Below are 27,484 nucleotides of genomic sequence, written 5' to 3' on the forward strand. Positions count from 1 at the left end.
AGAGGAACTTAAGTGTTAAAGTTAATCCACTGACATGGAAAGTAATATGGTGATGGTATCTTGCAGGGGGCCTATTTGCTGTTCTTAAAAATAATGGTAGGAGTGCAGGCCCCTCCAGGGTCAGAAGTCTGCATTGCCCACTTTTTCCGCTTTGGATCAGATAGTGAGAGATTTTTTTATAACCTCCAAAGATAGGTAGGGACAACACTGCTCTATAAGTAGGAAGAAACTATAGAAGATGAGAGACCTTCTCCCCCTTTTCCTTTAAGAACTTCAGAGCAGGGATGAAATAGGAGGGACAAAGGGCAAATGAACTCCTGGGCTTTGACTCCTCACGTGAGAGCCATTAAAAGGCTCTACCTAGCCAGGTGTGGTGACACATGCTTGTAAATTCTGCAACTTGGGAGGCTGAGGCAGAAGGATCAAGTTCCAGGCCAGCCTTAGCAAGTTAGTGAGACTCTGTCTTAAAATAAAAAAATTAAAAGGACTGGGGATGTAGCTCTGTGGTAAAGTGCCCCTAGGGCCACCCCACCAACACCAAAAAAAAAAAAAAAAGTCCCACCTTTACTCAGTTTAGTAACTGATGTGCCTCATTTACCCACCTCAAAGCAGTACCAGGTGCATCATTGGAGCCAGGGTGCTATCACTGAACCCATCCTTATTGTAGGGTAAGTGTTCTAGGGTCATGTGCCCTGCATGCACCCTGATGGCATTCCTAAGCCCCAGTCCGCCCCTGCAAGGAGCCAAACAAAACCAGCTCCTTTCTTTTGTTTCAGGAAGCCAGCTTTATCTCACTCCCAATTGGAGGCCCTAACAAAGGCTTTGCCTGTTTATTTGTACTTGCATGACTTGATTTTGTTTCTATTAAATCATTGAGTCAATTCCATATCCAACATCAGAAACACACAACTATCACTGCAAGTATTAATTTTTTCCATTGTCAGATTCATCATATTTCATTAACATAACTGATTTTATACAAATAGCTCTTGTTTATTGTGTTACAGAGCATTTGATTCTTTTCTGAGCTTATCTACAAGGCCATGTAACCAGTCAGGAACAGTCTATTCCAGTGGTTCTGAAACTTGAGTACTCATTACAATCTCCTGATGTTTACTAAACCATGATGGCTGAGCCTCATCCCACAGTTTCTGATTTGGTACCATATCAGAACCAGAGAATTGCATTTCTAACAAGTTACCAGGTAAGGTTGCTACTGCTGGTCTAAAGGCCATATGCTGGATTAGAACTTCATGGGAAAAAATGGTCACATTCTTTCTCTGATGGAAGAAGAAGTGTTTTACTTGAGCCTTCTATATTAGTAATAAATTGGATTTCAAATGCAGCACAATTGAGCTGGGTTCCTTGAAACACACCTGTAATCCCAGCAGCTCAGAAAACTGAGGTAGGAGCATCGCACCTTCAAGGGCAGCCTCAAATTTTATTGAGGCTCTAAGCAATTTAGCAAGATCCTTTCTCAAAAATAAAAAGGGTTAGGGATGTAGTTCAGTGGTAAAATGCCCCTCGGTTCAATCAGTTCACAGTACACAAAACAAAACCCAAACCAAAAAAACCACCCTGCATAATTGGATGCAACTCACTAGTACATATGTTAAAACAAAAGGACCCATGGATTACTTATCACAAAGGTAACTGGGCAGATGCCAGATTTACTGTCTTTCCTAAACCAATTAGATCCTTTTGAAGATCAGTTCTTAAAAACTAAAAGTTTCTTTAAATAGAACTGGAAAACCAGGGATGGTGGTGCATGCCTGTAATCCCAGCTACTCTGGAGGCAGAGAGGAAGGATCACAAATTCTAGGTCAGCCCTGGGGACCATAATAAGATCCTGTCTCAAAGTAAAAAAAATAAAAGGGCTGGAGGTGGGCCCACACAAGTCTCGAGGGTGCCTTAGCAGGACTACCGGCATCATTATCGGTGCAGAATTCCCAGGCGCCACTCCCATGAAGGACACTCAGCCACTATGCATGTGCAGGAACTCTGGCTGCCACTCCCGTGTGGACCTTCATCTACTAACGTGGGACTCCCCCAGTCACCTCCATCTTGGGACTCAGCAGCTACTGACATAGTTCCCTACTCCTGGTAGCCTGCCTGCACCTGGGGACATCACAGGCTCTAAAGAAAGCAGACAGTCATAACATGGAACGCCACAGAACTCATCTCTGAACACATCGAACAATGCCATCCCCTGGCTCTCCCAACCAGACCTGACACCCCATCGCTGAAAGGGGCTGCCTCCATCTTGGGTCACCTCCATCACCATCTTTAGTTGGGGCAACTAAAAGTTTGGAACACTGAATAGCCAGGTACCCATAGTTTTCTAATTCCCCCCAATAACTTGGCAGAGTGACCGCCCAATACAAAACAGCCCTCCAGGACAGGTGCGCAGCCACCAGAGTGCAAACACAAGACCCTAAAGAGCTAAAAAGGAAGGCAAAGGAACAACATGAAAAGACGAGAAGAAAGTGCCCCAAACAAATCAAGATACCACATTATTTGAATCCATGGCAGGCCTAGCAGATGAAATTACAGAGGAGTTCAGGATGTACATAATTAAAATGTTCTGTGAATTAAAGGATGATATAAGGGAGCAAATACAGGCAGCAAAAGATGGTTTCGACAAAGAGCTACATAAGCAAATATAGGAAGCAAAAGATTACTTCAATAGGGAGATAGGGGTTCTGAAGAAAAACCAAAACAGAAATCCTTGAAATGAAAGAAACAATAAACCAAATTAAAAGTTCAATTGAAAGCATCACCATCAGATTAAACCACTTGGAAGACAGGACCTCAGACAATGAAGAAAAAATATATAATCTTGAAAAGAATGTAGACCACACAGTGAAAATGGTAAGAAACCATGAGAAGAACATTCAAAAAATATGAGATAGCATAAAAAGACCAAATTTAAGAGTTATTGGGATAAAGGAAGGCATAGAGTTCCAAACCAAAGAAATGAACAATCTATTCAATGAAATAATATCAGAAAATTTTCGGAAAATGAAGAACGAATTGGAAAGCCAAATTCAAGAGACTTATAGGAGATCAAATGTACAAAATCAAAAATATCCACACCATTATAATGAAAATGTCTAACATACAAAATAAGGAAAGAATATTAAAAGCCATGAGAGAAAGGAATCAGATTATATATAGGGGGAAACCAATAAGGGTTATGTGTAGATTTTTCAACCCAGACCCTGAAAGCTAGAAGATCCTGGAACCAACATATATCAAGCTCTGAAAGAAAATGGATGCCAACCAAGAATTTTATATCCAGCAAAATTAAGCTTTAGATTTGATGATAAAATAAAGACCTGCCATGATAACCAAAAGTTAAAAAGAAATTACAGCTAGAAAACCTGAACTACAGAATATCTTTGGTAAAATATTCTATGAAGAACAAATTAAAAACAATGAAAATCAGTAGAGGAAGGTATTACACTAAAGGAAAAGCTAATCAAAGGATAAATCAAGTCAAGTTAAATAACAAAAATGAACAAAACTGGCTGAGAATACAAATCATGTCTCAAAATAACTTTGAATATTAATGACCTAAATTCACCAATCAAAAGACATAGGCTAGCTGATTGCATAAAAAAAAAAAGAACCAACAATATGCTGCCTCAAAAGACTCATCTCATAGGAAAAGACCTCCACAGACTGAAGGTGAAAGGGTGGGAAAAATCATACAACTAACATGGACTGTGGAAGCAGTCCCACTATCAAATAAAGTAGACTGTAAGCTAATGTTAATCAAAAGGGACAAAGAAGGACACTTCATACTGCTCAATGGAACCATACACCAACAAGATATAACAATTATAAATTTATATGTCCCAAACAATGGAGCATCTATGTTCATCAAACAAATTCTTCTCAAGTTCAAGTGTCAAACAGACCACAACACAATAATTTGGGTGACTTTAACGCACCTCTTTCACCACGTAGATCTTCCAAACCAAAGCTGAAAAAAAAGAAACTATAGAACTCAAGAATACAACCAATAACTTAGACTTAACTGACATATATAGAATATTTCATGGCTCCTTCTCTAAAATAGATCATTTATTATGCCACAAGCAACTCTTAACAAATACAAAAAAGCAGAGATACTACCCTGCATTCTATCAGATCACAATAGAATGAAATTAGAAATCAATAATAAAATAAAAAATACTCCAACACGTGGAGACTAAATAATATTGTACTGAATGAACAATGGGTTGCAAAGGCCATCAAGGAGGAGACTAAAAAGTTCTTAGAGGTAAATGAGAACACTGATACAACATATGGAAATTTTTAGGACACTGTGAAGGCAGTACTAATATTAAAGTTCATTGCATGGAGTTCATTCCTTAAAAGAAGAAAAAGTCAACAAATAAATGACCATACATCTCAAAGCCCTAGAAAAAGAAGAACAAATCAACACCAAAAGCAGTAGAACACAGGAAATAATTAAAATCAGAGCTGAAATCAATGAAATTGAAACAAAAGAAACAATTGAAAAAATTGATAAACCAAAAAGTTAGTTCTTTGAAAAAATAAATAAAATTGACAGACCCTTAGCCATGCTAATGAAGAGAGAAAACTCAAATTAATGACATACGTGATGAAAAAGAAATAAAGAAGATAATAGAAATTATTTTGAAAACTTGTACTCCAATAAAATAGAGAATATTGAAGGAATCAACAAATTTCTAGAGGCATATGAGTTGCCCAAATTGAATCAGGATGATATACACAATTTAAACAGATCAATTTCAAGCAAGGAGATAGAAGATGCCATCAGAATCCTATCAACCAAGAAAAGCCCAGAACCAGATGGATACACAGCTGAGTTATACAAGACCTATAAAGAAGAACTAATACCTATACTCTACAAATTATTTAGTGAAATAGAAAAAGAGGGAGCACTTCCAAACTCATTCTATGAGGCCAATATCACCCTGATTTCAAAACCAGGCAAAGACACATTTAAAAAAAAAAAAACAACTTTAGGCCAATATCTCTAATGAACATAGATGCAAACATTCTCAATAAAATTCTGGCAAATGAATACAAAAAATATCAAAAAGATAGTGCACCACATTCAAGTGGGGTTCATCCCAGGGATTCAAGCCTGGTTCAACATACAGAAATCAATAAATATAATTCATCACATCAATAGACTTAAAGATAAGAATCATATGATCATCTCAATAGATGCAGAAAAAGCATTTGACAAAATACAGCACAAGTTAAAGAAGACCTTAGAAGATGGAAAGATCCACCTAGTTCTTGGATAGGCAGAATTAATATTGTCAAAATGACCATACTACCAAAAGCACTATACAGATTTAATGCAATTCCAATAAAAATCCCAATGACATTCCTCATAGAAATAGAAAAAGCAGTCATGAAATTCATCTGAAAAATAAGAGACCCAGAATAGCTAAAGCAATCCTTAGCAAGAAGAATGAAACTCCCTTGACAGTTTCATTACACAATAGAATTTTAGCAAATATTTACTGAATGAATATGTAAACACCAATGATCCTATACCACTCTTTGTTCCATAATTTCAGAAAAATCAATATTTTATGTTCATAACCTCACAAAATCTATTTTTAAGAGAGATTATAAAGAATTTGTTTTCTGATTTTCTGGTCTAGATGCTGTATACAAGCAATTATTCACCTCTTCAGATCTATACATTTCTCATTATTTGAATGAAAATCACTTCACAAAAATTTTTGTCACACCATCTCCTTTTTTAACTTTTATTTTTGGTACTGGGACTAAACTGAGGGTTATTTTACATTTGAGCTACATTCTCAACCCTTTTTAGTTTTTATTTTGAGATGGGGTTTTGCAAAATTATTGAGGGTCTTGCTAAATTGGGAAGGCTGGCCTTGAATTTGCGATTCTCCTGCCTCAGCCTCTTGAGTTACTGAGAGTCCAGGGACTTGCTACCATACCTGGTTTGCTTCTTATCAATTGACTGCTTTTCAAATGGATTTTAAGATCCTATTGGGGTAAGCATTATTTCATTGCCTTCCTCAATATTTTAAGCATTTGTCCTGGCACTATCCATTAAAATGTCATCCCCTTATATGGAGCAATGGCTGTCAAATGACATTTTATCCAGGAATTACATTTCTCAGTTCCCTTGCATTGATGTGGTCATGTGACTAGGTCATACCAATGAAACCTGATCAGAAATGTCTGCTACTTTTGGGCCAAGGATAATAAGAAGCAGGTATGCCCATATTTATTTGTCTATTAGTACAAGGCAAGAATGAGGCCATACTGCAGGGTTAATCATATTTGTACTATGGATTCTTGTGCATTTGTATGAATATGTGTTCATGTGTTTAACTGGGGATTGAATTCAGGGTCTTGTGTATAGTAGGAAAGTGCTCTTCCATTAAGCTAGACCTCCAGCCCTTTTTATTATGAGTCACAGTTTGCTAAATTGCCCAGGCCATCCTCAAACTTGCTATCCTCCTGCCTCAACCTCTCCTGTAGCTGGGATTATAGGTGTGCACCTTCATAACTGAAGAACCCGCTGGATCTCATCTCAGAATAATGTTTTAAAATATATATCACAATAGAATTGAAGGATATGGAAAATGACAACCCCCAGGAAAAAATGGGAACAACTCCCAGTGAGAAAAGGAGGACAATAGATCCCAGGGAGAGAAGGGAAAAAATGGCTCTGACTTTTCTCAGTTTCCTGTTCTACAACTATCTCCCTGACTTCCCAACTGACACATTCTGCTATGATTAAGTCTCACTACATATTCTGCTATGATAATTAAGTCTCTCTTAAGCCAGCCCAATGGCTCACGCCTATAATCCCAGCAGCTTGGGAGGCTGAGGCAGGAGGATAGTGAGTTCAAAGACAGCCTCAGTGATGCTGAAGTGCTAAGCAACTCAGTAAGACCCTGTCTCTAAAGAAAATATAAAATAGGGCTGGGGATGTGGTTCAGAGGTCCAGTGCCCTTGAATTCAATCCCTGGTACCTTAAAAAAAAAAAAAAAAAGACCTCTATTGTAACCAGTTGCGATTTTCTTCCTGAAAATGTGTCCCTCCTGTGCTTAATAAAGCATGGCTGGTCCATTGAGGTCTGTCCTCATTTCAGTTACTTTTGCTTTCAAGAATTATAAAGGCAAGAAATTATATTGAACTATGAAAACATTTAGAAAGTTAGTGACATGACAATAAATGTGTATTTGAGTTTTCTATCACTATATAACAATTACCCATAAAGTTTAGGGGCTTAAAACAGTAATTACTGTCTCATGGTTTTGTAGGTCAGAAATCTACTAACAGCTTACCTGTGTGATCCTGACTCAGGGCCTCCCATAGTCTATAATCAAGGTGCCAATTAGGTATGCAATCATCTGAAGGCTTAATGTTGGAAAAATTCACTTTCAAATTCACTTACATGGTGGCTGGCAGGCTTCAGTCCTTTATCACATTGACCTCTCCACAGACTTGCTTCATGACATGGCAAGCTGACTTTCCTAGAGCAAGTTCTCAAAGAGGGCACAGAATCCACTGAATTGTACAACTTAATCTCATAAATGACATCTGATAATTTCTGCCACTTTCTATTCATTGGAAGGGTATGTATGCCAGGAAGCTGGGATTACAGGACTATTCTCAAAGCTGCATGTGACAGAATTTTATATATATATATATATATATATATATATATATATATATATATATGATCTAGAATATCTACATTATCTAGAAATTAACATATTTTCAAAATTATAAGTTATAGTTATATAGTGCTATAATTTATATAGCTATATTTTTATTAGATATAACTACTATAGTTGTATAGCTATATAATAGTTATATAACTATGATAAGTACTATAATTTTGAAAGGATGCTAAGTATAAAAGATTCCTCTCTCTCTTCTTTCTTCCTTCCTTCTTTCCTTTTTTTTTTTCAGTGCTAGGGATGGGACCCAGAACCTCATGCATGCTAGTCAAGTGACCACTGAGCTACAACCCCCAGCCCATTAATGATTCTTTGCAAGATCTACAATAATAGTACAAATAGTAATTTTAAAAAAATATGATTTCTATTTGTTACAAGTCACATTACTGCTAATACCTCTCCTTTCTGCAGTTATAATTAAAGGATATGATAAATTTCAGTTCAAAGTTAACCAGGATGTAATTTCCCCATACCAATATAGTGACAGCACTGAATTCTATCCACACATCCTTTGGGGATCTTTGAATTCATGAGCCCTATGAGATGGGGGAGCCAAAAGATGGTTTTAAGGTGCTGACTCATTGCATGGAGAAAATACTTACTAATCTAATACACTGCCTTGGACTGCCTGAAAGAGAAAAAACTTCAGTTGTATGTGAGTCATTATATATTTTGGAGTCTGTCACCTCTGCCTAGCCTATACAAACTTTTCCAGTATTCTATGTATACATTTGCCAATTAACTACTATATTATAACTTTTGTTTTAACTCTGTCCTTCCACACATACTTTTATTATTTGTAGGGGCAGGTACTAGGGAGTGAACCCAGAGGTGCTTTAGCACTGAGCTATATCCCCAGCCTTTCTTATTTTTTATTTTAAGGCAGGGTCTTTCTAAATTGCTTAGGCCATAAGTTGCTGAGGCTGGCCTCAAACTTAAGATCCTCCTGCCTCAGCTTCCTAAGATGCTGGGATTACAGGTGTGCACCACTGCATTCAGTTCACATATTTTTCAGTAAAATTTCAGCTTATTTTGTGCCAAATTCCATATATGCATCTCATAGCACTAGCAAGTAATGAACTGGACTGTTTTAGTCAGTTTTTTTTTTTTCTGCTTGTGACTAAATGATCTGACCAAAACAATTTTAGGGGAGGAAAAGTTTATGTGGGGGCCCACAATTTCAGAGGTCTTAGTTTTTAGGAAGCCAGCTCCATTCCTCAGGGCTTAAAGTGAGGCTGAACAGCATGGCAGGAGAATGTGGCAGACGTGATGATCAGAAAGCAGAAATACTCTACACTCCAGATACAAAATATAAACTCTACTGCCTTGCTCCAATGATCTACTTCCTCCAGTCACACCCTACCTGCCTCTAGCTACCATTCAGTTAATCCCATTAGGGATTAATTCACTGATTAGGTTAAGAATATAACCCAATCATTTCTCATCCAAACCTTCCTGCATTGTCTCTCATGTAAGCTTTTGGGGGACACCACATCTGAACCATAACATGGACACATGGAGACACATGGAGACTAAATTATATATTTCTAGTGAGTTTGACATTTTTTCCTTTCAATTTTCAGTTTTATGCACCAGATGGTTGCCAGCTGGACCTATGAATAAATAATAAAATATTATAATGATAAATATTTGTATAGTTCCTGCTCCTGAACAATTTTTGACCATGTGAATGGATTTGTTTTCAAGCATGGGAGCAACAGATCACCTTACATGCCATTAACAGAGATCTCTACCTGAATGTGTAATGGGAGTGAATGTGGTTAGATAAAGCTACTAGATGGGGTTGCATTGGCAGAAATCAAACTAGTTACAGTAAAAGGTTTTTTTTTTTTTTTTTTTTTTTTTTTTTTTTTTTTTTTTTTACAGGAAGGTAAAAATAATAATGACACAAACAGCAGAAACACAAAGTCAGGTCTATTTTTCAATTCTTTCTAAAATGTCATTTTAGAAATGAGTGGTGCTTTTAATTTAATTAGCCAGATATCAATATGACAAACTGAATTTTGAAAAATAACTGTCTTACAAAAGATTAAATCATTTTTTGGCCTATCTAACATGGTTGGTGGGAATTCAGTATACAAATTCCTTTTTTTAATATTTATTTTTTAGTTGTAGTTGAACACAATACCTTTATTTCATTCATTTATTTTTATGTGGTGCTGAGGATTGAACCCAGGACTTGCACGGGCTAGGCGGGTACTCTACTGCTGAGCCACAACTCCAGCCCTACAGGTTCCTTTTAATTGGAAGCAAACACTTTCACTTAGATGCTTCTCTTACTGAGCCAAATACACCTCTTCATTCCACAACAGATGATTTGTGCAGCAAAAAAGAGGACTAAGGGTACACTAGGAAAAAAATACAAAAACCAAACTAAGAAACAAATTCCCCACAAAACCAAAGCCAAAAGATTCTCTCCAGATGCAAATATTCCCCTACCATCAGTTTAGAATTAGGCTTAATAAGAATAGGATTTAGTAATAGATATTTTATTCTTGTTAAATGATCTTTTATACTTGATTTTTAAGAACCATATTTTTATTTATTTTATTTTTTATTTTTTTTTAAAGAGAGAGTGAGAGAGGGGAGAGAGAGAGAGAGAGAGAGAGAGAGAGAGAGAGAGAGAGAGAGAAAGAGAGAGAGAGAGAGAGAGAATTTTTAATATTTATTTTTTAGTTCTCGGCGGACACAACATCTTTGTTGGTATGTGGTGCTGAGGATCGAACCCGGGCCGCATGCATGCCAGGCGAGCAGGCTACCGCTTGAGCCACATCCCCAGCCCAAGAACCATATTTTTTAAAAAAGATCTCTTCTTAGGTTTTAGCTCATTACCCTAAATAATTCAAATAAAATTAAATGGTCTACATTTAAAATTTTTTAATAGTATTATAAAGACAATGCTTATTGTAGACATTTTAGCAAATACAAAAGAAAATTGTTTAAAAATCACCAATAATATGACAATCCAAATACAAACAAAATTATCACTTGAGATTTATTGATGTTATTATTATTATCATTATTTGTGTGTGGTACTGAACCCAGGTGTGCTCTACCAGTTACAACCCCAGACCTTCTTTAATTGTTTGAGACAGGGTCTAATTTGCCCAGACTGGCCTTAAAATTGTGTCTAGGATTATTTTTAATGTTTATGTGTATACATAATATGTATCCTATAATAATAATCCTATACATGTAGGGCACTAGAGCACAATTTGAATCCCAACAACTCCAGAGGCTGAGGCAGAATGACTGCAAGTTCAAGGCCAGAGTTGGTTTTGTTGTTTGTTTCTTTTTTTTTTACAAGAAACTCTGTTATCTTTGTAATTTTGGCTGGGTTAAAACCTATTTTATTTTTGCACTGAAGTTTATTGAGTGTTTCCTGAAAAGCTGGTCCCTGTGCAGTCACTAAGCCTTTCCCTTTTCATTCCATTGCTCCGGTGTATTGTGTCAAGATGCTGGATGTTGAGGAGGACAAGAGGTAAAACAAACATGATGAATGCTCCTCAACTGACCTATCCTTCAAAGAAATCTGTAAGGGAGCAAGTGATCTTCAGCTACAAGGGACAAATGGAGGCCTTTGGGCTCAGCCAACATTCTCCTGAACTGTTGGAATGATCTATGCTTGTAGGATTATAAAAGGGTAGAGCAGCCTAGTAATTTGAAGGCACCCATTTTGACTGCTTTACCCAATAGCAACAACAACCAAAAAAACACATCCAGCAGGAAGGAGGGTTATGGTTTAGATATGAGGTGTCCCCAAAAAGCTCATGTGTGAGGCAATGCAAGAAAGTTTAGAGATGAAATGATTGGGTTAGGAAAGCCTTCACCTAAACAGTGCACTAATCCACTGATAGACATTAAGTGGGTGGTAACTGTACCCAGGTTAGGTGTGGCTAGAAAAATATAATTTTGTCCCTGGTGAGTGGAGTGTTCTCTGCTTCCAGGTGGCTATGTCCTGAGCTGCTTTCCTCCACCAGATTCTTCCACCATAACGTTCTGCCTCACCTAGGGCCCAGAGCAATGGAGTTGGCAATCTTTGGACTGAGACTTCTGAAACCCTGAGTGCCCAATAAATTTGTCTTCCACTCAAAGTGTTCTTATAAGGTCTTTTGGTCACAACAGTGAGAGAGCTGACTAAAACAAAGAGTTTTATGGTTGTCTTTTCCACGGTTGTAATTTATCAACTACAAAGTAGTAGAAAGAATAGACTTTGAATTAAACTTTGAGTTAAATTTAACTTTGAGGTTAAAGATTTAACTTTGAATAAAAACCCCAGATTTACATTACAATTTATTAGCTGCTATATGACTTTAATTTTTTTTTGTAGTTGTAAATGGACAGAATGCCTTTGTTTATTTTTATGTGGTGCTGAGGATTGAACCCAGTGCCTCACACAGGCTAGGCAAGCACTGTGCCACTGAACTACAGCCCCAACCCTGCTGTATGACTTTTTAATAATTAAAAAATGTTTTATCATCAATAAAATGGAGATGACAATTATGTTGTTTGAGGATTATGTGTGAATATTGAATGTGTTGTAAAATGACTCACACACTATGGGCACATAGTTATCTAATAGATATGACTTACATTTTACCTCATTTCTACCAACCAGTTTCTCAATCCTTAATGCCCAGAATAATACTACTTATTTACTTTTATTATCATGTAATTGAACCCAATGTTGCATCATCACTGAGATACATCCTCTGCCTTTTTTATTTTGAGACAGGGTTTCCATAAGTTGCTGAAGCTGGTCTCAAATTTGGCAATCATCTTCTACCTCAGCCTCCTGAGTTTATTTACAGAGGTGTGCCACTGTGCCTGGAAGAATAATTCTAAAGAAGGAAACCTAGTCACTTAATTTTTTTCAAATATTTTAAAGTAACTTACCTGTTTACTTGCAAAAAGGCTCTTTTTAAAAATCATTTAAATAAGGTCACTTTTCTTGGTCTGGTGTTGAGGTGCCTGCTGTAATCCCAGCTACTTGGGAGACTAAAGCAGGAGGACTGCAAGTTTGAGGCTAGCCTCACAATTTAGTGAGAGCCTTCCAAATAGCTGGGACTATAGGCACCTGCCAAGGTGCCTGGAAATATGTATATCTATTTTGTTTATTGTTGTTTGCTTCTAAACAATTTCCAAAGTGTAGAATAGGTTGATAACTTTCTGGTAACCCTATGTGACTTGTGTATTTGTTTCACATGTGTGGTTTCTTGGCTCACTTTTTTCATCTATGTCCTCTTTAATATGTACTAAAGAATAATGGATTGGGAGGTTTCTATATTTTAACTTACATGAGGAAATATTCTAAATCAAAGAAACATAAATTGAGGCAAACTCATGATGAATTTGTTAGGAGAATAAAATATACTGGCCTAAAACCTTCTTATAAATTTTCATTTCACATATATTCTTTTGTGAATTCTTTTTAAAAAAAAAACTTCTGGTTTTTAAATATTTATTTTTTAGGTGTAGATGGACACAACACAATGCCTTTATTTTTATGTGGTGCTGAGAATTGAACCCAAGTCCTGCCCATATCAGGTGAGCACTCTACCGCTGAGCCACAATCCCAGCCCTCCCTTTGTGAATTATTGTTCAGCACACCTTTGACCTAGATCTTGGAACTGCTTAGCCTTCCCTGGTGTGAGAAGTTTTGTGACATATGCAATGAGTGGTTCAGGTAAGCTCTATGGCTAGATAATATCTAGCACGGTTATTATTGAGAAAGTATGGTAGTGTAGGGAGAAGTGGTAATATTATTTATTCTATGCCTTAATTGCATAAATTAAAAAGGAAGTTTGAAATGGAAGAAAATATTAATACTTAAAATATGCCAATTATAATTATATCATATATCATTATCTAGTAAGACCATTTAATCATTAGTTGGTATGTTAGATTTCTGTTGCTGTGACAAAATATCTGAGATAATCAACTTAAAAGGAAGAGAGGATAATTTTGGCTCATGGTTTCAGAGGTTTCAGACCATGTCACTTGACCATATTGCTTTGGACCTGTGGTAACACAGTACATCATGGTAGAAGTGCACGGTGGAGGAGAATGCTTAACACATGGAAGTAGAGAAGCAAAGAGAAAGATAGGATGGGGCTGGAGTTCTATATTCCCTTCAAGGTCATGCCCCCAATAACCTAACTTCCTTCCACTACACCCTACCTCCTTAAAAGTCCTACCACCTTCCAATAGTACCAAGCTGAGGACAACGTCCTTAACACATGGGCCTCTGGGGGACATTCCAAATCCAAACTGTAGCACTTGGACATCATTAAACTTCCAAATTTGTTATTTATGGGTAATAGAGAATCATTCAGATAAATAATATACATATGCTAAAAGATATATAAATAAAAATAAATGAATATATATTATATATGTATACATATATTATACATATTTAGAATAAGACATATGGGAATGATTAATTTGCATATAATAGAAACAACTCTTGAGATCAAGTTGATATAACATTACCTCTATTATAAGCATTTATGTGGGTAAATACTATTGTGGAAAGAGGATGGTCTTTAGAACCATGTATAACTTAATTTCCCCCCCCCCCAAGTACTGGGGATTAAACTCAGGCTTTATGTATGCTAGGCAAGTGCTCTACCACTGAACTACATCCCCAGCCAGATGTATTTCATAAAATCTTAGGTTCTTAAAATTCACGTGACTTTTAGCAAGTTAGTCCACCTTTCCATGCTTCACTGTTCTTATTGCTAAAACTGAGAGTGGATATTGAATGTTATATAGAGAGATCTGCAATAATGGAACATATTTTTTTTCATAAAAATCACTGCACTATGCAAAATAACACAATAAAATCATAGGGCTTATGGGAAAAAAGGGACCGTGGATAATACTAAAAATCTTCATCAGTTACAAAAAAAGGCTAGGGAACACTTGCCTATGTATAAGATTTGGGGCTCAAAAACCCAAAATGGTATCAGAGTTTTACGTATGTTAAATGGTTAATAAATACATAAATAGTAAATTTAATATTTTAATTATTGATTAATTTATTTTGGTACTGGGGATTGAACTCAGGGGTGCTTTACCACTAAGCTACATTCCCAGTCTTTTTTAAAAATTAAGACAGGGTCTCAGGTCTTACTAAGTTGCTGAGGCTGTCCTCAAACTTGCAATCCTCATGTCTCAGCCTCACCAGTCACTATATGGTATGTAGTACCATGTCTGGCAATATTTGTATGATCCACTCCTACTTATCTCTTTACCCTCACCTTGAACCACCTTCCTCCTTAATATATCACTACTCTCTCCATTCCAGAAATATGATGAGGTCTTTTCTGCTCCAGGGATTTTGCACTGGTCAGTCTCTATGTAGAGAGTGCTCTTCCATTTCCTCTATATTTTTTAGGTCTTTTCCTAAATCTCATATCCTCACAAGGACTGTTTCTGAAGAAGCATCCTCCCTACAGTAAGTCTTCCTCTTTTATTCTCTATCACTTTGTTATTAATATCAGACTTTGGAGTATTGTGTCTTATATGTTCTCTCTTTCTCCTCGAGACAATTGTTAGGGTTTGGGTTTTATCACTGCTTCATCTGACTCAGCACCTTTACATGGCACATACTTCATGCATATTTGTTGAATAAGAGGTAAAATCCCACTCATTTTTTAACATCTTGTTGGTTCTTCCCTTTTTCACTGTTGACACTTGCATTTCTGTGGATGTTTTTCTTTTTCTTTGTCATGGAAGTTAGGCCCAATTTCAGGTAGATTTTGAGTTCCAACAGACAAGCAGGAATGATGTCTTGTTCTGTTTTATAGCCCTGAATTATCTAAAATATCATAGGTTTCAGTAAGTCGCTGATTCTTAAACTTCAGTGTGAATGCCTGTCTCTACCACAGTGTGTTCTGAAACTGGTGATCTACTTTTAAAATAAGCAATAGGCAATTAGGTTATTCTCTGGAGGTGGATCTTATACCGTACTGGGCAAAAATTACTTCTAGAAACTTCAAAAGAATTACATGTTCTATTTGTTGTGATTATTTGAGAAAGATAAAAATTAATCTTGGTAGGAATTGGGAACACAGATAATAGTCACATTTGTTTCTTCTTTGTGCAGTGGATTGAACCCAGGGCCTCATACATGCTAAGCATGTGTTCTACCACTGAGTTACACTCCAAGGCTTAACCAAAACATTTTGATATTTTAATTATTTTTGTCAGAATGGAGATATTAATTAAGTACCAACACTGTAATTCATGAATAGGTAATTTTGGTAATTTTAAATATTAAGAAATTGAAAATTCTACATTCAGGGGAAAGGGTATAGCTCAATGGAAGATTGCATGGTTAGTGTGTGCAAGGCTCTGGGTTCAATGCTTAGCACTATAGAATAAAAAAATGTCAAAACCAAAAACCTGCATATTCTTAGCACATCAAAGAGAATTCAAAAGGAGTGGGATAAGAGTCCTAGTCAACTGTGTTCACCTACAGAAAATGAAATTTATATTTGGCAAGAGAAACCATTTATTTAATTGACACAGATTTGGAAAAATGCTGGATCAATTAGAAAACTGTCTTCATAAATATTGAAAACTGTGACATGGAGTTTATGGGTTCCTGCTTGTAAGCAACAGAAACCAATTCTGACTAACTCACCCAGAAAAGAAATTTACTGGAAGGGTATCAGCTCAAGAATCAATGCATATTTTACCACAATTATGATTTTAGAAGGGTGGGGGGGCTGGGGATGTAGCTTGGTGGTAGAACATGTGCTTAGCATGTGCAACATCTTGAGTTTGATTTCTGACTTTACCAAACCAAACCAAAAGCCCAGAAATGAATCAATGCAAAGCCTAGGGAAGGTAGGAACAAATGGAGGCCAGGCCACAAGAGCTATAGCCAAAGTCCCTTCCTAGCAACTAGTTAGAGAATCTCTGTTGGTCACATTTCCTCTATTTCTTGCTTCTCAAACATTGGATTCCCAATGCCACTATTCTCAGGGAGTGGAAAGACTAAGACCCCATACATCCCTTCCACCTCAGCTTCTTCCAAAAGGAAAACAGTTCAAATGTTATTCAGACTTAAAAGACAAACCCAAATGAAGTAGAGTGAGGGAGGAGTTAGCCTCTGGACTTCCAGTTCCATTCTCATTCCTACCTTCTTGTCCTTGTGTTTTTCAGATGCCCAATATTCTCTTCTTCTCTTTGAATTATCTTAAACCCAAACCAAACCCTAATAAAAAAATACCATGTTAGGAAAGTGTTTTACAAACATCAACATAATTGTCTGTGACCACATAAAATATTTTCTCAACCTATTCTTTTTGTATTTATCTTATTAGTAAGGTTGGCAATTTTGCAATTCATTTTTCTTTTTAGAAAAGTTGGAGGGCTGGGGATGTGGCTCAAGCTGTAGTGTGCTAGTGCGGCCCGGGTTCGATCCTCAGCACTACATACAAACAAAGATGTTGTGTCCGCCGAAAACTAAAAAATAAATAATAAAAAAAAAACTCTCTCTCTCATCTTAAAAAAAAAAAGTTGGAAATTTCTATTTATTAAAGGATTTGTTCCATTGTGGCTTCTCCTTTCTTAGTACTTACATTTATTTAAAACTGAAATTAGGGATGGGGTGTAGCTCTGTGGTAAATGCTTTTCTATTACCAGTATGTGCCAGTAACTGGGTTTGATCCCAAACAACACACATACACAATCAAAATCAGTTCCATTGTCTCAGATAGAAAGATGACATCATTTTTAACAAATTTACAATAGAACTGTAAAGGAGGGCTTAATATCCTAGCATTCTAGTTAAACTTTGGTGTGATTTGAATAAATGGATAAATAACAGGCCAGAGGGTCCTGTTGCTCCACATATGCAGAATAGAAGAATCATACTGAGTCATCAACTATTATTTTTAACTTAGTTCACCGACTTAAAAAATATTTCCTGAGCAACTCCTTAGCTAAATGCTTTGGACCTACCAGTGTACAATATCCCAAAATTCCAGCTTTCACTTTCTGAAGGTGGTAGCAACATGAGGGCTGTTTGTACAATAAAATACAAACAAACAAACAAAACAACAACAAAAAAACCCTAGAATTCATTCCATAAATATAAGGTACTTTTGGGAGGCTGAGGCAGGGGGATTGCAAGTTCAAAGCCAGTCACAGCAACTTAGGGAGGTCCCTCAGCAACATGGCAAGACCCCCATCTCAAAATAAAAAATAAAAAAGGCTGGGGATGTGGTTCAGTTAAGCCATTCTAGGTTCGATTCCTAGTATTAAAAAAAAAAAGTATTTCTAGGGCTGGTAAACTGGATTGTAAGGAATGTTCTCTATACCAGTATTAAATTCACAACCAGGCCCAATACTGTATTTAACTGAAGGAAGACTGTTAAATTAGAACCTTGAATCCTTCAAGGTAATTAACCTCTTAAAACATCAGATAAGGCTTAAGCCTCTACGCAAGAAATTGCAGCTAAGATTAGTATTAATAGAAAAGAAATGATTCAAATCTAACGTGGCTTGCCTATTTATAATCTGATTCATAATTCTGGCAGATTAAGTGACGTTGGGCTGTTTCTCGGCCAGCACAAATGGTTGTTACAGGCTGAAAGCTTACCTGCTTCGTGTTTTTTTTTTTTTTTTTTTTTTTAACGTCTATGCCAATCTCTGAAAGCTTAGGTGGTAATGTCCTAACAACGTCACAAGGAAAAGCAGAGAGCTACGACGCAAACTGTCCAGACAGCCTAACCAGCCTGCTACTACGGCGGAGCCAATGGCGAGTTTATCAGATGCCACTCAAAATGGGATTTAGACCGTGGTCATTTTCAACTTTAACAAAGTGCTTCTGGCACATTTAACAGCAAAGCGAGAGACTCTCAAGTTAGGCGTCCAAGAAAAAACGCCACGTTTCCTGGCAGAGGAGACGCAGGTCTGGGACCACAAGCTGCCTCTTGCCTTCCGGTCTTCAGACTTTTCGTTTGGGGGCTGGTCTAGGCCGGCCCCACAGAGAGCACGGACCAGAAGAACTAACTGTCGCAATGTGCAGGGGTAATAGTGAAGTCTAGCTGGTCCCCTAGAGATAAGGCCGGTCGACCACCAGTCCCTTCGTGGAGTCCGCCGACTTTTAGGCCTAGGAAAAAATCCGCTCCCCACTCAAGCCCTCCCTTTAGTCTACCGCCACCCAAGCGGAGGAGGCCCCCGCGGGCCAGAGGGAGGAGTCACCACATCTTCGCGCGAGACCACACACGCGACTTCCCAGAAAGCCTCAGGCAACATCTTAATAGCGGCCAGAGAGTCGGTCTAGGGCGGAAGGGTGGGCGGGGTCTGCCTAGGTATTTAGCGGCACCCGAGGCCACGCCCCAAATCGGAAGTGACGGAGACGAGCTAGCGCGTCGAAGGTACCTCTATGGTTTTCCTCTCGTTCTCGAGTCGGGAAATGGCCGCTGTGTAGTTACAACGGAGATAAATCCCGGGAACCGTGCTTCAGCGTATTAGGTAAGCCTTGAGATGCATCTAGATTACTCAAAGGCCCGTGAGTACCGAAGACGGGTTAATACTGTTGACTCTTTTGTGGGTGGTGACGGGTCGGCGACGGCGAGAGAACGCCGGAGCCGTTGTGCCGTTATTTGTGCGTTTCCCTCCGAGCTTTTCTCAGGTTTTCGGGGAACCACGAGCTTTCGAAAAGGTGTGGGGGTGGGGTAGGCTGAGTGAACTGAGCGCGCGAGAGCGCGCGGCTGCGAACCTGGATCGAGATCCAGAGACCGCGCGGCCTTTCCTGCGCGTGCGCACACCTCTTTCAACCCTTCCCCCACTTCTTCTGGTCGGACCCCAGCGCGCGCCCGACCAGATACTCTGCGCACGCGCGCTACGCGCGCTTCCTTTCTCGCTTCCCCGCCTATGGCGCGTGCTGCCGCGTGAGGTGCTGCTGGTGTTCACCTCATTGGCTGGGAGCGCTACCTTTCTTTCCGGCCTTTCGGCTTTTACAAAATAAACAGGACCTGCAGCAAAGTGCCCTGGGTAAGTCGACCCTTTTCGGCGTTGTCTTTAAACTCTTTTCCCCGCTCTAGGATATCCGTCGATTTAGGCCTCCTTTTTGTTATTTTACTTGGATTTAGGCTTCTGTTCTGCTTTTTCTAACCGACTTCGGCCTCTGTCTCTGGTCCTGGGTGTTGCTGGGAAGCTTATTCTGTGTTAATCTTCTCGGTCCCTCTGGCAACTCATCCTTGTTTTGAAACGAACGCGCCGGCTTGACTCAGTAACTCTTTCCTAGCATGGGAATCGAGTCTTAGCCGATGGGGCTGGGCGACTTACCTTAGCTGAAGGGTCATTTCTGCAGAAGTGCAAGCGAAACCGAGCTGGTGATATAAAGAGGTGGGAGTGATGAGTTCAGTTTATGGATTTAGCCCTCATTTTGAACCCATAAGTTGACTCGATTTACTTTTAAGATATATCTGGTCACGGTCAAGCAGCAGTACCGGCAACAACTTTACTGTCCTTTTGTGTGGTGTGTGTGTGTGTGTGGGGGGGGGTAGAATTGAAGAAGTTAATACGAAGATTGAAAGTGTTACGTGGCTAAAACGGGAAAAATGGTTGGCCACGTCAGACTTGTATCCTATTGCCACGGAGTCTTTAAAGATTTTTTAAAATTAAAAACAAAAGCAAAACAAATATTTTATTCCAGTTTGACTCTAAATGGTACGGACAGGTTACTGTTTAGGCAATAAACAACACTTATGTAGGAGAAACTGATGAAAGTTTTTTTACATTTTTGTCTGACCCTATCAAATACTGGTTAATTTGATGGGAATTCTTATGTGTTTGAAGTAGCTCATAATAAACAATCTAAAGCCTAACTAATGCTAATTTGTAGCATCTTTATATTGTGAACACTGGAGTCCCTCTGAAATCAGATAATAAATGGTGTCTGAAGAGACTTTAGTTCTAGCTGATTCTTGACTTCCAAGAACAGTAGTATTTTAGGACTTGATGACAGACTTGTAAGAAATACTTGTCACTGGTAAGCTCAGATGTACTGAATTAATTAGCTTGCATTATGGGGATTGAACCCAGGGATGCTTTACCACTGAGCTACATCCTCAGTCCTCTCTGTTTTTTATTTTGAGACTAGGTCTTGCTAAGTTGCCCAGACTGGCCTCAAACTTGTTATCCTCCTGCCTTAGTCACCCAGATTGTTGGGATTACAGGCAAGTGCCATGCTTGGCTACTTGAATGTATTGAACAACTTATGTACAGGCTGCTCTAGATTAACTGTAATGTGAATACTTGTAGAAATGGAGAAAGTTTTTTTTTTTTTTTTTTTTCAGTTCTGCATGGATCTTCGGATTGGGAGTTCCCAGAAAATACTTTGAAATTATTAGTTGAACATTAGCTGAATTCTGCTGTGCTAATTTTCAGTGATATTTAACAAATAAGCAGATACTGGGTAGTGTCAGTATTGATGTTGTAATTGTAGTGAGTTTCTTCATTAGTCACATCCAGCTTCTTAAGTAGTGATCAGTATTATTTCATAGTCCTAAGCATTTAATAATTTGTTTCCAAAAAACAAACAGTCCACTGACATGAAGGTAATAGCAACACTAGCTTGAATTTATGTAATGTTTTGAAATTTTCAAACCCTTCAGTTTTTCTTAATCCAGTATTTCTCCATTTTCTAGATTGAAGCCAGAAAGTTAGAAAACTAACAGCAACATAGGCTAGGGAGTGGCATAACCCGGTTTACAGTGCAGGTATTCTGATCCACGGTTCCCATGCTCTTTCTTTTAGCAAGGTGCAACAAGTTGGACTAAGAACTTATATTTTTTTATATACATACATACATACATACATGTTTGGTACTGGGGATTGATCTTGGTTGCTTTACCACTGAGCTACATCACCAGCACTTTTAGTTTTTATTTTTGAGACAGTCTTGTTAAGTTGCTAGAACCACACTTAGTTCTGAGGCCATCCTTGAAGAGAAAAAAATAAGATGAAGTTAGACAACATGGTGCCTGTAATCCCCAGTGACTCAGGAGGCTGAGGCATGAGGATCACAAGTTTAAGGCCAACCTCAGCAACTTAGCTTACATAGCAGCCATCTTAAAATGTAATTCTGATGATGGGAGTCATGATCAACCCCTCTAGGAATTTCCCCACTGGAGTTAACAGTAAAATTCGGGCCAATAGATGTTATATGATCTGATCCAGTGCTACTTCTGTACCCTTGGCTCCTTGATCAGAGTAACTCAAATGTTTTTACTGTCTAGAATGTCTTCTGCCTAGAATGTTCTTTGCTCCATTGATCTTTGCAGTATTACATAAATGTTACCTCCTTAAAGATGGCTCCAGGATTCAACTAAATTGTTTTCCTCCTAGCATGTTGCCTTGTGGACCCCTCCCCCTCAATTTGCTTGTCATTATTTGTTGTTTTCTTATTTGTCTTCCCCTCACTGGGCGCTCAAAGAAAGTAGAATAGGTAAGTTCTCTTAAAATTCTGTATATAACAGGCACTTAGTATGGTGTATTCTGAAAGCTTAGAATTCTTTTCATTGGAAAGATGGCATTAATTATTAGGATTAAATGAGATGATTTTATTTATTACTTGACACAGTTTTTGACATGTGGCTGATATTTAGTTTACTATGATTTGTTGCTGATATCTGTTCATCTGTATTTGGTTTTTGTAGTGAGGGGACCTCTTACATAATCATGTCTCATAATACTGTACACAGACTGTCTAAAAAATTTTTAGTTGAGGAATGGGGCAGTAGTTCAGTGGCAGAGTGCTTTCCTATGCCCCAAACCACAAAACAACAACAACAACAACAACAAACCAACCGTAGTTGAGTGGATAGGTCTTTAATGCTGACTGTTGTGTATCACATTTTATATATCGCTTGAGTTCTTGGTGTGGATACTTGAATATATTTATGCATTGTTAACAAGAGCTGGTCCAACAGCTTGTAGTCCCTCCTCTCTCTGTTTTCTATTTCTAGAGTATTTTTTCTTGGAACATCAAAAACATTACAACTCGGAGTAAAAAGATACTAGGCAGTTAATTATTCTGGATATATATTAAAGTTGGCCTTTTGAAATTGTTTAGGGGGAATTGTTAGCTAGCTGGATCCTTGTACCGCTTCCAGCAGTGAAATCAGTGATACTGACTTCAAGGTCAGAAGAAAAGTTTTTTGAATGGTATCTTAATTTAGAAGGTTAGCTCTTTTCTTTCCCCACTTGGGGGTTTTGATTTTTAAACGCTAAACTTATATGAACTTTAGAAACCCATTTAACTCGCTACTCAAGCCTATTTGACTCTTCGGTTTTGCTACTTTTAAATTTTAGTATGGTAGTACCTTAGTTACTGTGTTCCTATTCCATCCTAGCCTGAACCACAGATCTCATATCTCCCCAGTTGTAGGGCCATGGCTGTTTAAGGTATACCATTCTTGAGTTACTAGTTTAATCTCATTTTTCTTTGTATTTCAAATATTGTATTTAAAATTTTGTATTGTTACTTAATAAGATTCATGCATTTTCATTTAAATGTATAGTTTTTCTCCCTTAAGCTTATTTATTAATTCCAGTGCTCCACCCCCCCCCCTTTTTCTTTTATTCAGTACCAATGCTCTACTGCTAAGCTACATCCCCAGTCCTGTTTTTTTGGCACTGAGGATTGAACAAACCTGGAGTGCTTTCTATAACTCTAGACCTTTTAATTTTTTTATTTTGAAACTGGGTTTTGCTAAGTTGCCCAAGCTAGCCTTACACTTGAGATTATGGGCATTTGCCACCATGCCTTGCTCTTGTTCTATTCTGAATTTTTGCTCCCATAGTATTTTTTTTTAAATAATTCTTTTTAGTTGTAGTTGAACACAATACCTTTCTTTTATCTATTTATTTTTATGTGGTGCTGAGGATTGAACCCAGGGCCTCGCACGCACAATGTGAGCACTCTACTGCTGAGCCACAACCCCAGCCCCACCCCATAGTATTTTTGAATCATCCTTTGTGTGCGTAATTGATAATCACTGAATGTTATTCACAGAGACAACCTTTCCCATTTTGATAGCTGCTTAACATTTTGAGCCAAATTTAAATCGATTTACATGGTAATGGTTAGTTTAGGATGAGTATTGATTTCTAATAAATACTTGTTTCATTGCTGATTGTTACTTGTACACATGTGAAAGTACTTTTAGATACACAGTTTAGAGATCACTGTGATGGAAATCAGTTTTAGATGAAAGGAAGTGCCAAGACAATACATAGCAGAGCATTAAACTCATTATAGATGTTGTCAGCATTGTGAATATTAAATACAGATTACGTGATGTTTTCGTATTCTAAAATAACAATGTTAATTACTTTGGAATTTTATTATAGGGAGATAGCATGTCTTCTTTTTCTAAGTCAAATTACTAAAATTAGAATGCAAGTATTAAAAAGTTAAGTTGCTGTCAATTCAATGATAAACTGCTGCATTGTGATTTTCAAAAAGAAATTGAGTCATACGTTTTTATGGTTTAAAATTTAATGTTTCCTAAATCAGTCTCCCCTTCTTTGAAATCACAAGTGCCTTTATTAGCATATTGCAGTACCCCTATGTATTATAAATAGCCAATATTTAATTTACCATAGCTCATGCATTTTTTTTTTTATTTGCTAGGAGTTTGAATTTAGAGTATAATTTCTCAGAAAAACGTCTCTTCAGGAAGAACTTTACAGAATCTCAAAACTTCTTATCTTCGTGCATAAAACCCCAGGTAAGTAGCATTCATTTTTCTGTTTCCAGTTTACGCTTGTTTCATTAAATGTGACAGCTGAGCTGATGATTCAGATGGAATGATTAAAAGCCATGTAGCCTGAAGCTTTTTTTTTTTTTTTCTCCTTTTTGGTGGCTTGTATGAAGTCAGATTTTAAGTTAGTCTTAGAAAAAAGATTCTTCTTTTTAGATCTTGGTGATTGAACCCAGGGGTACTCTACCACTGAGGTATATCCCCATCCTTTATTTTTTGTTTGTTTGTTTTTTTTGAGATAGGGTTTTGCTAAGTTGCTTAGGGCCTCTCTAAGTTGCTGAGGCTGGCCTCAAGCTTTCAATCTTTCTGCCATCTTGAGTCGCTGGGATTACAGGAGTATACCATTGCGCCCGGCTGATTCTTTTCATCTCTCCTGCTTCTAGGTTGTATATTTGCTTCTTCCACTTCTATAAAAACCTCTACTAAACGATTCAGAACATAAAAAGCAAATTAAAATCAAAGCAAGACAAAAAGACCCTGCTGTTTAACCCATCTTCCCTAATGCAAACAAGAGGAGTTCCATAACTTAACTTTCCCCCCCCTCTACTTTGGTGTTAAGGTAATTAAAATTAATTCCTTATTATGTGCCAAAATTGTATTACATGAGCTACATTTATCAACTCATTTAGTTCTTTATGAAATAGGTGCTGTAATTTTCTTCATTCGTAATAACTGCGGTTCAGATTAAAGATTTTGCCTAAGGTCACACAAAAAAGGAGGTGTCTTAGCCTGGCTTTGAATCTAGGTAGTCTGAGAGGTTTTTGATCTTAATCTTCTTTAGCGAGAAATATTTCTATAAAGACTTGAAAAATATATTAATCCAAATTTCTGGGGCTGGGAGTATAAATTAGTGTCAGGTACTTGCCTAGTTTGTGCAAGGCCCTGATTTGATCCCTAGTGCACCAACACACAACAAAAACTTAAAAAGAACTCAATTTCTTTTGGACTGATAAATTTATAGTTGTGCTTTTAAAATCACTTATTTGGAATTTCAAGTGTGCCTATTTAAAAACAAATCAAAACCCAGATGTTTAAAAATAAAATTGCTGCTTAAACAAACAACACCCCCCCCCCCCCAGGTTCTGGGGAATACATTCATTTTACAGTTAAAGAAGTACCTGATTGAGTGTTCTGAAGTCTTTCCCTGACCCCTGTTTGTGGGCTGGGGTTTGAACACAGGGCCTCATGCATACTAGGCAAACAAAAACACTGAGGTACACCCCTAGCCTGGCCTGAAGCTTCAAAGAATTATTTTCCTAACCAATATTGTGGTTAGTCTTTTTAATTTTGTTTACATAAAGCATTTTTTAATTGCATACCAACCCAGATGTTCTGGATTGGAAAAGTCTATACAATTTCTGATTTGCTTGCTAGAAAGTACCATTAGCAAAACAAAATACGTCAAGAACCAAGATCAGAGATTGTAGATATGCATAGCACAGAACTTATGGGTAATTGAAAGTATTTCTTTTACTTATTAATACAGTGAAAGTGGTTTTGCCTAGCTATTGGAATCTTCAAAATCAGTTGACACTCTGTTTTTTTAAATAGTTTTTCTAATTATCTCAGAGTGGAAGAAAAATCAATTTCTTGAAATAAATCTTATTACACTGAATGTTAATTACATATGTAATTTAAAAAGTTTGAGAAAGGCAGTGTTTTGAAAGCCAATAAAGTGTCACAATTCCTGATAATCTAGATTTCTTATTTTAGAGATTGTAAATGTGAATGTCACCAATTTCATTATGTTGTCAAAATAAAATAGCTTGCCAAACCAAATTTGTCTTTTTTTCTACTGGGTAACAGATCTCCCTCTGTGAATGTTAAATTTCCTTTATTAATGATGTAGAATTCTTATTCTACCTTTTTTGAACACTGAAACCTGCGTTTTTACTTCTATCTTATGTATGCCATGTGTATTTGGGACTGATAAAAAGTTGAGAGTAGAAGAAAAAGGTGATAGTTTGTCTATTAGGTGATAGTTATGTTGTATTTGAAATACTTACCTGAAACTTTGAAGTTTTTTGTTTATGTTCTTTAAAGAGGAAGCTTGTAGACAGAATCTTTACTTTCTCTGCAATTAACTAATTTTAGTATCTCAATACTACTTTATAGTACTCAAAAAGACTAGGTAAAATGGTATATTCAAAAATACTTGGTTCTTGCAGATATGATTTAAATATGTGAAAATTGCTGTTAGAAGTTTAATAAGTTGATTTTTTTTGGAAATGATGACTTATTTGATAATAAGTTTAGTAGAGATTTGGAAATAGTTCCACAGTTGTCCCTTGAACACAGGTTTGAACTTCATGGGTCCACTTTACGTGAATGGTGATGGGAAATTCATGACAATTTGAAAAAATTTGCAGGTGATCCATGTAGCCTAGAACTAGTGGAAAAAAATTCTAAAAAAAAACCAAAAAAAGGTATGCCATGAATGGATAAAATATATTTAGATAACAGTTTTTTATTTAAGATGCGTATCTATTCAAAATTTAAAGTTTATAGATTCTTACTCATAGGCAGTGCATGACTCCATTTTCAATTGAGAAATGTAAAGATGCAGCATTTAAATCATAACTGCATGAAATCAACTGCTATAATAATTTCATAACTATCTTCTGTTGCTATTTTTGTGAACTTAAGTGTTGTGGATATGTGTTGTGGATATCCACTTAAAATGCTGGTCCTGATGCTAGTAATCATCTCTGAACAGTTTATTTCTCCAGAAAATTTTGTATTGCCTGTTTTTCAGCATACGTAATCAAGTAGCATATAAAACACGTGTCAATTGAGTTTTGTAATTGGTAAGGCTTCTGGTCAACAGCAAGCTATTAAGTTTTTAGGGAATCAAAGGTTATTCGTAGATTGACTATGTGGCGGTCACTGTCTCTAACTCCTAGTTGTTTTAAGGGTCACCTATAT

General features: G+C 37.2%; 1 protein-coding gene across 6 annotated transcripts in view; it reads left to right on the forward strand.

Moving 5' to 3' along the window:
- The first annotated feature begins 19,144 nt into the window (after positions 1 to 19,144).
- Positions 19,145 to 27,484, forward strand: part of Bclaf1 (BCL2 associated transcription factor 1) — a 30,603-nt gene continuing 22,263 nt past the window's right edge. For 5 of the 6 annotated variants that reach the window (XR_003301081.2, XM_026391855.2, XM_026391854.2 and 2 more), the window contains exons 1-3: positions 19,145 to 19,259; positions 24,430 to 24,526; positions 24,943 to 25,118. The gene's annotated coding sequence lies outside the window, so the exon portion shown is untranslated. The remainder of the gene's footprint in view (positions 19,260 to 24,429; positions 24,527 to 24,942; positions 25,119 to 27,484) is intronic. The other variant, XM_026391851.2, reaches the window with a different exon arrangement.

The sequence above is a fragment of the Urocitellus parryii genome, chromosome 8, assembly GCF_045843805.1.
Source record: "Urocitellus parryii isolate mUroPar1 chromosome 8, mUroPar1.hap1, whole genome shotgun sequence".
NCBI lineage: Eukaryota > Metazoa > Chordata > Mammalia > Rodentia > Sciuridae > Urocitellus > Urocitellus parryii.